Raw genomic sequence first — 15,151 nt, 5'->3', positions numbered from 1 at the left:
TTCCTCTCAGGATGGAATTGCTGATGACGAGGACCCAGCATCTCTTCCTCTTGGTGTCTCTTGGCCTGTGTTGTGCTTGGAGTGGCATCAGTTCCCTTGGAGGCATCCTCTCCTACCTCCTCTTCCATGGCTGCCAGGGCCTCATACCTGTTTCTCCAGCTGTACCTGGGGAGGTGACACTGAGGTAGCACAAGTAGCCCTGGCTCTGGAGGTGTTAATAATAAATGGTTGATAATGTTAAAAACAACACACAGAATGCTGCAAACAGGCCACACTTTGATCCCAAGCAGACAAACATTATATGTGTAGCAGGATGGCATCCTAGGGTTGTCGTGCCGCCCCTAGGTCCCCACTCTGTACCATGCCAAGCGTGCTCCAAGCACCCTCAGAATCTCACCCACCACGTCTTTGATCTTATAATTTGATCATAAGGGAGGCTGCCCTTCATCGTCTTGGCACCGGTTCCTGCTGTATGCCGGACCGGTGTTTGGTATGGGTGTTCAGGTACAACCCCACCTCATGGGCCATGCGTGGCTCCTACCACCCCTGTACCACACCCCAAGCCTCACTGATGGACTGGATGTTCATCTGTCTCTCCTGCCCCCCCTCTTGGGGGGCTTCTCAGCAGTGCTGCCCCCCCTCTCGGGGGCTGGGGTCCCCACTCTAACATGGTTCCCCTATGAAGCCTCCTCCATCCCCTTATAGCCTCACCCAGTCCTCCAGTTTAACAACACAACAAAACACAAGCCTCTGCGTTATAACTTAAATTCAGGCCTCACAGCTAAAACATCTGAGCCACACCACAAGTGCTCCTTCTCTCACCCATATCACCAGCTGCACCCACATTCAGGCTTTTCCCTTTCTTTACTCAAGGCAGAGCTCCTTCTCCTTTGGTCGCAGGCAGGGGCTCCTTCCTGGCCTCCACCTGTGGTTTATATAAGAGCCAGGCCCTGCCCCCTTCCTGTCAGCTGACCACGCACCACACAGGTGTTGGCTACTTGCTTCCCCTGGTTGCCGTGGCAACCAGCACCTGGGTCATGGTCCCGATTCTCCCAGTAGCAGGCACCTTAGTGCCCTGCTACAATATGCCTATGTTTAAATACGTAATTAATATATTGGCAAATGTCCAGACCCTCGGTGCAAGAGATGCCAGATCTGAATCCTATCAGATGAAACTAGAGAAAGGAAGTTTAGCATGAACCTCTTTATTGTTCCACAAAGGAAAAAGAAATTAATCTGCTTATACTCTGCATTCAGTGCATGGAATGTTTCAAAAGAAACTGGATGAGAGACATACTGGGTTTCACAAAGTTATAACCACTTGATGTTGGACTTACTGTGGAAGAAGATAATGCCAATTTATATGTCATGCATCAGCAATCTGGGGATGAAAAAGGAGGTTGGGTTGAATACAGACAAATACTTAGTTCTTTTAATGACGAAAAATATATTAGGTCACTTTATCTTAGCTGAGCCCAGACCTTACATTAGTTGAATCCAGCAGTTCTAGGTGATCTGATCCTGTAAACACTAGACTGAAAATAACAAAGAGATTTAATTTTAGACACATATGGGAAGAGAAGGGTAAGCACAGAGAGAGAGTTTATTTCTTTTTTTACCTGGTAGGATCGCAACTTGATTATCAGTTGATTATCAGGTCCATCAGTCCAGATTTTGCTACAGAAATACTGAAACCTAACCTCACTAATGAGATTCACTATATGATGCTATTACATATCGCCTAAAGCATTCTTTTTTACTGAAAGTATGGGCAGTGACATCTTGTATATTTATTTATGTATTTATTTTTAACATGAAAAGGAGAGCAAGGGACAGTAGCAGCTGGATGGGAGTCCAAGAATCACGTCTACAACCTTGCAGACCATATATGGCCCATGGACCATCATTTAAGGCCTGTTTTAAGGCATTTTAATGCCCATTTTAAGGCATTAAAAGGAAACACAAAATAAAAAAGGAAGAAAAACTTATCTCTGAACACTTTCAGTAATGTAAGGTGGGGGCAACTATGGTTGCTGCAAATTCAAAATCTAGTCACTGTCTTTGGGGGAACAGGGAAAAAGAATAGTCATCACTGAATGGCAGCTGGCCAGGCTGCAACGATCTGCACCTGCCCCATGGGTCACTGTTGCCCAGAACCCAGAACACACCTGGCCTGCTACCCTTCTGACCTCTTTCCTAATTGGACATTGAATTGCTACTGGATTGTGCAAATAAATAACATTTCCATGTTAAATAAACAAAAGATAAGCATGTTCAACAACAATGTATGTCTCAGAAGTTCATACTTACATTATGACTCAATATACCTAGTTAATACTACCGCCCATTCATTGGAACAGCACCTTATCTTTGAAAACTGCTGCCAACAAAATAGCAAAATACAATACATTTATAATGCAAAAATTACTTTACTCAAGTTGAGAGTTTATTCCTTGTTTAATAGTGTGTTTAATAATTTAAATGAGCCCATTTGATCTCTGAAGTAAACACCACATCATTAACCATGATCTGCAAAAAAAAATATAAAAGATGTAGCTTTCCTTTTTTGTTTCTTCCTTATGTATAAGGGGACCCTAAAAGGTCTATCTAGTTATTTTTCAACATAGGATTTTTCTATTTTGATATTAGAATATCAGGTTTCTACTACCCCATTTTTTTTCTGGGGTATGGGTATGGAACAGCTAGTGAGACATCATGAGATAAAGGACTAAAGCCTGAGAAGAAGAGTTTTATTCATAATTTATCATCAGCAAATAAACATTTTAAAATAAATGCTGTTAAACATGCAAAATCTATATGAATAAATTTAATATCAGTTTACAACCAACTCCTAAGAAAAAATACTAAATTAAGCCATGTTGTTGTAAGACTGCTGTAAACAACTTAAAGTGTGACTATACAGGTGTTTCCAGTGTATTACTAACTTGATTTAAAAACGGATGTTTGTAAAATAATGTATAAAGAGAGCCTGTATCACATTCTACACTAGAGCACACCTTTATTAGCCATCCTAACAAAGCTGCCAAGAATTGACTAGGTATTGAAAATGAAAACAACAGCTCATCTTAGAATAAACTCTTGGATCATACCCGAGACATCCTTGCACTGTGGGAAACTTCTAACTGCATGTTTAAGGATTTATATTGTATGTTGGGGTATCAGAATTGTCAATCCAGTACCTGATAAAGCATTACATTTACTCATGCACAGATATTTTTAAGTTACATTTTATTAGGAAATTCTAAATTGTCAGATGCAAAGGAAAAACTACATAAAGTGCATCTCATGATGATAACATAAATATATAAGGGACAGTAAGCAAATGCATCATTGTAGAACTAGAAAATAATGAAAGTACATTAGAAAGCTCCCTCTAGTGTAAAATGGAAGGACAAGCAGTTTAGACACAGGATACCAGTTGTTCAAAGAAACTACAGTATAAAGTATTTACATGAAAAAGGAACAAATAAAATACAAACAGAAAAAAGGCATTAACTCAAAGAGAAAAAACAGGAAGAAGTTACAAAAAGAAGCAGCAGCATTAGTCTTTTTTCTTTTCAAGAAGAGATATTCCAAGGATTCTAAAACTACTGACTATGATAGCTAAACACCCCCACTGCCATTTTGAAATGCAGGATGCTGAATACAGGTGACGATGAGGCACACTGGAGTTCCAATTAGAATGCTCCAGCAGAGTCTGCTATGACGCATTCTTATTAGAACACATCACAGCACATGTATAGATTCAATCATATAACACTACAGCATTTTAAATAGAGCAGCTGTCCAGGAGCCGCTCTAATTGAAGTGCTCCTCCCTCCCCCACCCCAGAGCGTGTGTATAGACACTCCTTGATTCTAAGTTCCATTCAACCTAACTTGAAGACAGAGAAAGTTTAAACGAAATATTAGGGAAAAATTCCCCTAGTAACATCTATTGGAGTACAGAACAGTCCTACAAAGGACACTGGAAAAAGTACTGGAAAATATGCTATAGGAGAGGGATCACTGCTGCTCCTGCATGAAGGTGGGCTAGAATCTAGATTATTTATAATGTCTTTTGCATCTCCACTTTCTATGATTCTTTTCATCCTTGCTATGACAGAGCTAGAAGAGGTGCACGGTCCCGGGAGCAGGAGCGCTGCGGAGCCGCCCCAGCCCGCGGCATGGCCGGCCGCGGCCCCCCTGAGCCGGGCGCCTGGACCGATCCCGCAGCGGAGACCTCGCCTCCTCGGCCACGGCCCTCCCTGCGGGTTGTTTTAAACCTCTCTTGTGTTCGTTGGATCGGTAGGGCTCCCGCTGAGGCGCGGCGGGGCCCCCGAGCCGGGCAGGAACGCCTCTCCCCCCAACGAGCCCCCCTCGCGGAGGGGGGGGCACGCTGCGGCGGGGGAGGAAGGCTGGCTCGGGGGGGACCCCCGTCCCGACCTCGTGCGGACCAGGAGCCCCCTCTCGTCCCCGGCTTGGCTTCTGCCCTGGGGCGAGCTGGCATACCACGGAAAAGAGGCCTGTGGAAACACAAACTGGACAACTCTTAGCGGTGGATCACTCTGCTCGTGCGTCAATGAAGAACGCAGCTAGCTGTGAGAATTAATGTGAATTGCAGGACACATTGATCATCGACACTTCGAACGCACTTGCGGCCCACTAGTATATGGGCCAAGAGCTAACCACTAGTATATGGTCACTCTTCTACTAAACCAAGGTTCCAGATTTTATTTTGAGAAAAGCCAGAAGTTGACTTTCATAACAATATTAAGGGGATTCTGACATTAATATTTATCTTATGACCCCTCCCATCCCCAGTGCTCATTCTTGCCCATGGCAGAGGGTCAAACTAGATGATCTGTCTAGGTTCCTTCTGACTCATTGATTCTATGATTCTATTAACTTTCTGACGTCAAGTTTCGACTTCACGCTTGATCTGATGCAACGCCATGCTAGCAGACAAACTTCTTTGGACACTTTCTTTAAGAAAGCAGGCAAGATTCCAGAAAAATCTGCAGCCAAGACTCCTGAGAAGACTCCAGCCAAAAGAGCCCTTAATATGTGAAGGAGTGGATTAGCCCTCTAATAGCAATGGAAAATTAATTTCTTTATTTCTTCATTAAGTTTGTGGGAAGGAAATTAATTTTCTACTCTGGTTTTCTAAATTAATAGAATATTGTTGCAGGATCTTTCCCTGGTCAGGCTTACCACAGATCACGAATAGGTGGGAGAACAGTGAACAGGCTTGGTAGCTTTTATTAGTGACTATTAATGTAGCTGCACAGCGGCTAGAACTCACCACGCCTCACGCGCCCTAATGGTGCGCGAGACCAATGAACCTGGCTGGTAAGTGGCTTCTGGGGTTTCAGGTTGCCGAAATCAGGTGGGTCTCTGCGTCCTCCTTCGGTTGGCCACTCCGAAGGCCGAGCCGTGTCCGTAATAATCTGCCGTAAATCGTTCCGAGTCCATTAGACGCAGAAATGACCCTGATGATCAGGTGGAGGCTCCTTTTATAGCTTAGGTGACGTGCGGTGGTGTGATTGCATGAGGCACCTTTCGATAGGCCCATGGCACTGACTGACTGACGCTGGACTCCGCCTTGTGGAAAGTTCTAGCTACCGCTTATCTCTTACATTGATGGCAGAAAAACAACTACGGTCTGCCTAGTAACTGTTACATAACTCTGTGTAACTTTTTTCTGATTGGCGAACATGGCCACTTAACAAACATAGTGATCACAACATGCCCCCCTGGCCATATGAGCCAAAAAACTTACAACAGATACCAAAACAGACTTAACACGTTTGATTTCTGCTAGGGAGGTTACAAACAAACGAATGGTGCGGCGTAATACCAACTGTAATGAGTTAAGTGAACAAATTCAATCAACTAAACCAAGGTTCGATTAGGCTGCCAGGTCAATATTACAGTACACTTTGTATCTCGCGGCAAGTGTTATTCATTTGAGGAAGGGACTCATAGTACGTGACATGCATAGCCGAGGTAATTTGACGATGAATGCAATGAATGATCAAACCAACACAACAGGATGCTATCAATACAACAATTAGAACTGTAAATAGGGGAGTTAGTAGATTCACCAACCATGGTGAAAGCTGGAGGTTAAATGCAGTTTGAAACATTTCAGCTAGCCAATTAAAGGGGTTCTGGACAATTGTACGCATATCTTCAGCTACCTTTCAGATTTGATTGATGGCTCTAGAAAGGGGCTCCAAAGCGTTATAGATAACGAGACAACAGGTCTCGTCTGGCACAGTGAGGTTAAGCACTGCACAGAACCCACCTTCTTTGGCCAACATGAAATCCAACACAAGGCGGTTTTGGAAGGCAACCTTAGAAGTATCCTGCAACTGCTGGTTGAATACTTCCAAAGCGTCTGCCGTACTATTGGCCAGTCTCGCGAGCAATTCCAGAGTTTGGAGCTGCTGGATGGCCAATGCCGAGGCGGAGGCTCCAGTAACAAACATTCTATACAGGGTCCACCCAGTGGTAAACTTCCTGCGCTCAATTTCAGTCATATTAGACCAGAATTTTGACTCCCCCATGACACCTGTAATTTGTTCATTGGGGATCACATTGCGGGTGCTCCGGACATGGTTGGGAAACATAAGCGGGGCAGTCCAATGGGTAACACTGGAAAACTCATAGGGGCATAGCGTAACTTGGACCAAAATACAACACACATTGAAATGATAGGGAAAGTGACTGTACAGAACGGCTTGGGTTGAGTTTTCATCTTGTTGACAATAGAACATAGTATCGTGGGGAGGTGGGATCAGTGCTATTGGTGGGGGGGTGTCTAGTGTTAAAGAGGGCCTGTAACGGTTTTAGATGTGGGCTAAAACTTCTGGTAATGAGTTTGAATGCAGCACGATGAGCAGGTGGACCAAAGTGACTGCCCATCATTATAAATGCTTTTACAGGGAATAGGCGAAATACTTCGGCATCCTCAAAAGACCTCCTCACCATGGAGGTTCTAAAAGTGCACGGACTAGTATGACATCCTGGCCAATAGCACGGGGTGCCCGGAGTGGAAAATTTAATTTTCACCATTCATAAGATGGTTTGAGGGAGTGGGGGAATGGGGAGAGTAACATTGTCGGGGTCGGGCACAATGGAGTGTGGTGCCCTCCAAGGTGGCCCATGGGTGAAATTGAAACAATCCTGTGGGATACCTTGAACAGTACAATTGATTGGGGATATGCCATTCCATTCCCACGTGTAAGTGAGAAATTGGAGAACTCGTGTCGCAGGCTAAGTAGCGAATGGTTTTGTTACCGGGGGATGCACGTACAAAACTTAGAAATAAATACGAGTAATTAACAGGGGTGACAGCTATGCGAAAGGGACTGTCTGCAGCGGAGGTAGGTGTATGCCCACAAACTGAACCTGATGTGTGCCCAGTAAGCAGCATCCACTCTCGCGAGGTACGGAGAAACAGGTTGTCTGCGATGGACAACAGGGATGTAATGAGAGTCCGCTTCGTGTGTCCAGTGATGCCGCGGTGTAAGACGCACATCAAAATGATACCTGCTGATAGTGAAAGGTAAATCAGAAAAATTAGCCAAAGCTTTCACTGTCGACGGGATGGGCGTACAGCTGCCATTGCTTCTTTCGACCTTCCCACAAGCCTCTCCCATAATCCTGCAAATGACAGGGGTGACACCCGCCAGCCTCGTGGCAATGGCATGGTGGTCTGGTGAAGGAGAGGTTCGGTGTCAGCTCTTTTATCTTGTCGATCGAACATCTCGGAAGGTCACTTGATCTGTAAAATAATTAGATGTTAGTTCAATAAATCACTACGCGGTTTTAACCAATTGAGATGAACTAAGTGCTCGCGGTCATCAGATGAATTGACCAGGTGAAGCTTGTAAGTATGGGCTAGGGCTGTAGCTTCGATAATCTAGCCTGGGAACACGGGTGGATATTTGGTGGGCGTTGGAGTGGGAAAGGCAACCCATATGAGGTCTCCAGGTTTAAAGTTCGGCTGCCATCCTTTTCGAGTTTGGAGGGTACACGCGGCCCAAGGGGCTTTGTCGGCATTTAAGTTGATTAGGACTTCAGGTAATATGCGGTCCCAGCCCTTGAAGTCAGTGCGTTGGAGAGTTAAGAGGAGTTTACGCTTTAGCTCGCCTATCGTTCACTCTACAATGCCGTTCGATTACAGATGATACGGCAAATGCATATGATGATGGACGTTGTGGGTGGTAAAGAACTGTTGAATGCAGCAACTGTTAAATAGGGGTCCTCTGTCAGTCTGAACTTCTGCGCGTATCTGCCACCGCGAGAACTGCTGTAAGAAGGCCTGGACACAAGGGGGTCCATCCGTCTTGGTCATTGGAATAACACCAATCATACGGGATCCGAGGTCGACGACAACCAGTGCCTTAGGATATTGACAGGCTCCTGGCAAAGGTCCTGCAAAATCAGCCTGCCAGAAGGCTCCAGATTGGAACTGGTTGGAGTTGTAAGCTCCTTTGAGAAACTTGTGGTTCTGGGGTTTAATCCGGGTGCATTGCTGACAAGCTTTGGTGACGCGTTCCCAGTCTCGGGGGCCTGATAGGCCATTTCAAGCAGAGCGTTTCCACCCTCCGATACTGCGGTATCGATTTACGGAGGTTCGTATTCCTGGGTGTCCCCACATGTCGTGTAACCACTTGAGATATTTATCGCCCATGGGTTTTCTGGATGTTCCTGCATCCGCTGTGCTACCGATCTGGCGCTCAGCGGTGTGAATGCTAGTGAACTCCTCTGTTAGCATTGGGCCTAGAGGCAGGTCTGCATCAACTGCTGTGTGGAGTGGGTCTGTATCGTTTTGATGAGACCGGGTATGATGAACCATTGGCGGGTATTGCATGCACTCGATGATGGTGAAGATATCGTCCCATTCATCCGAGTATTGTTCGGGTTCGGCCGTGCCCGTAAGCATGCTACAAATCCATTGTGAGTCGAGTACCAAAACGACTGGGGTAAGATTCTGGTTGTGAACGTTGGCGATGTGTGACAATGCCGCTTTGGGTCCTCTTAGCTCCATCTCCTGGGCATTCGTAGGTGTTGGTGCATTAGCCAATGCTTGGCCGGGGGGGTTAATCCATGTTATGGAGCTCTTACCACAGAGGGTGCACTTCCAAGCATGCCCCCCTCCAAATCGGGAGGTTCCGTCACTAGCGACGTAGCTAGGAAGGGAAGTACCGTGTAACACTGGACGCTGCTCAGGGTTCGGGGTGACTGTTGCGCTGTTGCGGTACATCCAATTTACCCAAGGGTAGTGACCACTTGTGGCTAAGGTATACCATGTTGCCGCTGTTCCGTGGAAGTCGCTCGGAGTCCGCTCGGGATCGATGATGGGGAGCAACGTGACAGCGGGAGCAGCTAGTGTTCCACTCCCATGATGTAGGTTGTGTTCCTGTGCGAGGCGAAAAGCCAACAATAGCTTGCCTAGGTGACCGTAGCGATGTTGTTCTTTATGGAGGGCTCGGTTGAGGAAAATTGCCGGCTTCCCATCGGCAGTGTGGGCTGTGATCCACAAGTGAGTGGGTGTCCACCCAACAGTAAGTTGAAGCGGTGTCGTAGGTCCAAAAGGTACTAGCGAGGTAGTAGTAGCAGAATCAATCAGGGCTTGGATGCGATGGTTGTCACGTTGCATCCACGACTGGTGCTTGGCGACTTTCTTATGCAATCGACTCTGGAGTGTGCTCAAGGCAGGTAAGTGCTCAGGTGCGATATGATCCCAGAACCAGTTGATATGCCCCAAAAACTGCTGAGCTTGTTTTGGTGTAGGGGACATATCTGAGCTGATATTCCACGGTGGAGTTGGGACAGAAGCGGGAGACGTTACACAGCCTCCTTGTGTGTGTTCTGTTCCAAGAAACATGCACGTGACAGATGGTTCAAGGTTTGACTTTGCAATGTTGACCTCCCACCCTTCCAGGCGTAAATGGTCAACTAGTTCACTAGCAGTGAGCTTGATGTCCCCAGGGTTACTTCCCAGCACTAAGATGTCATCAACATAGTTGAATACCTGGGTACTGCCTTCATCATCGGGGTGCTTAAAGCCTCGCAACGAGCTGTTCATGGCTTGCGTGGCTAAGGCGGGTGAGTTGGAATACCCTTGAGGGCAAACTTCCCAACAGTAAATACGACCTTGTACTCCCATACATAAGATTCCACCTTCGTCATTAAGAGGGAGACTAAAGAATATGTTGGACCAACTTCCGCGAGCCATAGTTGCAAGAATGTTGGCTTGGATGTCTGGGAGTGTCTTCACTGGTACTAGTTGAACGAGGTCTGAACGCCTGTTGGCTTGGCGATAATCTACTACCAAGCGGGCTTCGGTGGGATTCTTCGGTTTCAGTATTCCCCAGCCGAGGGACACAAAGCGGCTATGAAGTATCGGTTCTATTTTCCCTTCAGCGGTGAGGTGGTCTAAGAGGGTGATTAGCGATGGAATAAGCTGAGGCTTGGTCTGTATGGGAACGTATTTCCATGGGGCAACTGTAGGGATCTTGAGTTGAGGTATGTATGGGGCTGGTAGTCCCGTCGCTGAGGTGCGAACTGGGAGAACGCTGCAAACTTTGTTTTTCAGGTTTAAGACACGTATCTTGTGCACTCCTAGGAGTCATTGGTTGCCTAAGACAGCCTCGATGACTATGGGTGGGTCGCCGAGACGTACCTTAACCAACGGAGCTGTGGTGGTGGTGTTGATGCCAGCTACATAAATTATGTGGTTTGTGGGTCGGTTCGGGACGGTGGAGTCGATTACGGTGATTTCCGCTCCAGTGTCCAGCAAAAAGCACACTGGAGTTCGTTCTCCCGTGGTGGGATGGATGACGGGAATGGTAGCATAGGGGCAGGGATCTAGTTGTCGAGTGCTAATGGGTAAGCAAGAAGCTTCACCAAAATTTTGATCTGAAGATGATAGGGTTCTCAACTCAGTTCGTTGGCGGACGTCTTCCTTTTCATGGCCGGCGTCTGCCCCTACTCGTTTTTTGGTTTTCGTGGGAACTGAAATCCCAGTTGAGTTGCCAGTTGCTTCTGGGTGTCATCATCTAAATTCCTGAGGACCTCCTTTTTTATGCCTGCTTGATTTAGCAGGAACCCAAAACGGGCACGCTCCTCAGGTGTACACTCAGGGTAACGACGTGGGACTCCTTGCGTAGAGTTCAGTGTTTGGCGTTCCTCTTTGCGATGTGCAGCAGTCGCTACTGGGGTGACTTCTATCACACACACTAGTTCTGGTTTTCCACGCCGTTGCTGTTGACGTCGCCGATGCTGGAAGCGGTACAGTGACGAGAGGGGTTGATTATGAAGAGAGCTGGTTTGGAGCTCCGCCATCTCCAGGTTATCAGTGTAAATATCAATCGTAGCTTAAAGGATCGCTGGAGGGATCTCAAGTTGAAGGGGATCCTTACAATGTCTCTGTGGCCACGGGTCGTGACGAACAACTGGTGTCTGTGAAGTACGCGTAATTTCTGGACCGCCATCATCGCTGATTCCAGTGAATGTGTTAAGGAGTCGCCGAGGAAAGGACGGTCCCCCACCACGGGTGGGCATTGTTGCCGAATCGGCGAGTTCATGGGAACTCTCGGTGCTGCCACTCGAACGTGCTGGTGTCGTGAGAGGCGTGTGTGAAGCTGTGATCCGCCGCTTGGGTAAGGAGAGATAAACAGCTCCTGCGAGGGCATTGACGAATGGCTGCGAATGTGGGGCGTGAATGGGTTGAGCTCCCTCGTGGACTTGGTGTGGCTTTTCATGTACTGCACTGGCAACCAAGGCTGAGAGGGAGATAGGCCACGGTGTGTTGTCAGTTTCCAGGACAGTCGAACCAGGAAGGAGTCCCAAACTGAAACTTCCATGCGTAACAAGACCGATGGCTTCCCGCTGGCTGAGTGTCTCATAGCCATATTCCAATACTAATCATCCAAGCCACTGGGCCGGGGTTTCATTTTCTTGTCTTGCCATCCTGTTAATAAGCTCGTTCATCTCACCATGGTCGCGATCTTGGGTGGTCCGCTCAGTAATGAGATTCCCATCTCCATCTTGCCGAGTCTTTACTATCTCGACAGGCTGGGCTTGGAGCGGAGGGATCGGCAAGGGGCCGGGCGTTGGCGAAGTGGTGTCCGTAGGAGGCGTTGCTTGGGCCCTGCCCCCTGGGTCAGGGAGGGGTGGGTAAAGCGGCATCACCACCGAAGGCAGCTCCTTCCCTTCCGGATAAGTTGGTGGGGGCGGAGTAGTAGGCGGTGCCGTTGCTGTGGCAGGTAACGGCTCAAAGACGTTGTGCTCATGGCTGCCGCCAGAGGGAGGGTCATTTCTTTTCGCCGCGCAGCTGATGGTGATCAGCGCCATTTCATAATTGTTAAGGCGCCCAAGCGTGGCCGCAAAAGCCTCTAAACACACATGCAAGCACTCCACTTTCTTCCCCTTTCTCTTATCGTTTATTCCCCTAACAGCAGTGAAGACTCCCCGTAACCTCCGATGACTTGCACCGCCGGGGATAACAAACTGAGAAAGATTCACCTCTTCTGTACAGCGCTTCTCGCCTGTCAGAGCCACTACTTTTTTCGTGAAAGCATCCCAATCCTGAGAGGGGTCAGTATCTTGCTGGTCACCCGAGGGAAGCTCTTTGGCTACCGCTACACAAGCATCAGGGACATCTTGGTTTGACAGGACAGCAAATGACACATTCGAGTCCCTCAGCACACACCCTAGTGCTCGGCCCGTTAAGCGAACTTCCCAGGGGCGCCGGGGGTTGGACTGATGCCACACACAGAACGGCTGGGTGCCATTGTTATCCGCGTGGCTGGGGGCCTGGTGAAACTGTAAATGACCCCACAGTTCATCAGAGCTTCTGGTCATCCGATGGCCAGATGCCCAAGGACAAACCTGACACAGTGACTGGTCGTCCCTATCGTGATCTGCAGCCGACCATCCTGTTCATGATGCCATGTTGCTGGATCTTTCCCTGGTCGGGCTTACCACAGATCACGAATAGGCGAGAGAACAGTGAACAGGCTTGGTAGCTTTTATTAGCGACTATTAACGTAGCCGCGCAGCGGCTAGAACTCACCACGCCTCATGCGCCCTAATGGTGCGCGAGACCAATGAACCTGGCTGGTGAGTGGTTTCTGGGGTTTCAGGTTGCCGGGATCAGGCGGGTCTCTGCGTCCTCCTTCGGTTGGCCACTCCGAAGGCCAAGCTGTGTCCTTAATAATCTGCCGTAAATCGTTCTGAGTCCATTAGACGCAGAAATGACCCTGATGATCAGGTGGAGGCTCCTTTTATAGCTTAGGTGACGTGCGGTGGTGTGATTGCATGAGGCACCTTTTGACAGGCCCATGGCACTGACTGACTGACGCTGGACTCCGCCTTGTGGAAAGTTCTAGCTACCGCTTATCTCTTACATTGATGGCAGAAAAACAACTACGGTCTGCCTAGTAACTGTTACATAACTCTGTGTAACTTTTTTCTGATTGGCGAACATGGCCACTTAACAAACATAGTGATCACAACAAATATATCTTTATTAAAGTTATAAATAAATAAGTACACTTTTTGGCTGGAAGAATTCTCTAAATTAATTCTAAAGAGGCATATTTCCAAAGAAAAAATAGGGTTTGGTGACGTGGTAATTTCTGGGTTTTCATTTATTTTATGTTATAATAAAATCAATTTGACTTTTTTTGGTTTTGGGGGGTGTGTACAATAACATTTTTTATAGAAGAAAATACATCTAAAGGAAGTATTTTAGACCTATTTTGGCCAATGGTAAATTATTTGGCTTACGTACATTCAGACTCTGAGCGTACTTGATGCTTATATCTATATTCCTACAGCTTTTAGTAGATGTGTCTGCATATAATGTGTTTGTTAGAAAATGGTCTTTTGACTGCTCTCCCAGAAAACAATACTGCATACATAAATAATCTATTTATTTAGGGTGCAAGGAATTTTAGGCAAGGAATCTGGGGCAAATTTACAGAGATATTTAGATACCTACAAATGCAGTTGCCTAACAAGGGCACTTAGTACATTGCATAAACAGTTACATACCAAAAACCATAACATTAAAAGAACATATGAGTTGCAAAATCAGGCACTAAAAGTTAGAATACAGGCAATCCTCAACTTACAACGTTTTGAGTTACGTTTTGTACTTACAGCATTTATAAATTGACACCCTATTTCAAATTTATGACGTCAGTTTTGACTTTACAAGGCTTGATCTGATGCAACGCCACGTCAGCAAACAAGTTCACTGCATCGTTCATCTCCCTGGAGAACACCTGTCCAAACTTCCTTGGACACTTTCTTTAAGAAAGCAGACAAGACTCCAGAAAAACCTGCAGCCAAGTCTCCTGAGAAGACTCCAGCCAAGAACCCTTCAAAAAGTCCAACCAAGAGCCTTTCAAAAAGTCCAGCAAAGTCACCTCAAAGAAGTCCTTCCAAATCAATATGATTGCTATATGCAATAGAAATACATTAATGTAGCTATATTACTCATCCAGAATTGATAGAGTACAACATTCTGGGGTATTTTTGGTGAAAATAGGGTATGGGGCCTTGGTTCAGGAACCAGTCCCCCATTTATAACATTGTTTCTTATGAGAAAATTGGTTTTGAGTTACAAGGTCTTGACTTAAGACGTGGTTTTCAGGAACCAATTGTGTTGCAAGTCTGAGGACTGCCTGCTACAAATACATCAGCCACACTACAGCTGCACAGGCTAGCATTCTGCTGAGCAAATCATTCCCTACCCTACCTAATGAATTGGAAACTTTTTAGTTTGTTTTGCAGTTTGTGAAAGGCAGATACAGCCAGAAAGGGCATTTAAAAAGTAAGGCCAGATCAAGCACTGACTTAGAAATCATGGGAAAATGAGGATTAGAAGGGACCTCAGGAACTCGTCTAGTCCAACCCATCCTCAGCTACCTTATCTCAGACAGGGCTTGCTCTACCCAGATTTTAAACTAGACGGCTCTAGAATGAGCAGTTCTCTCTTTTCTCGGAAGTTGAACACAGCAGCCACCCAGCCCAGACTCAGTAAATTTCCAGGTGATGGAGATGGAGAACCGGAGAAGTTCCCAGTCCCTCGGCTCTGTCCCGTCCCAGAAGGCGTCCGCCTGTTT

At 46.7% G+C, this 15,151-nt stretch overlaps 1 pseudogene; it reads left to right on the top strand.

Annotated features, from left to right (window-relative positions):
• Nucleotides 1–4,546: 4,546 nt before the first annotated feature.
• Nucleotides 4,547–4,686, top strand: LOC149871574 (5.8S ribosomal RNA; annotated as a pseudogene).
• Nucleotides 4,687–15,151: the final 10,465 nt, after the last annotated feature.

Source organism: Crocodylus siamensis, chromosome 2, assembly GCF_052110815.1.
Source record: "Crocodylus siamensis isolate JL-2025a chromosome 2, ASM5211081v1, whole genome shotgun sequence".
NCBI lineage: Eukaryota > Metazoa > Chordata > Crocodylia > Crocodylidae > Crocodylus > Crocodylus siamensis.
The sequence above is the reverse complement of the archived record's forward strand: the minus strand, read 5'-3'. Positions and strand labels throughout refer to the sequence as shown.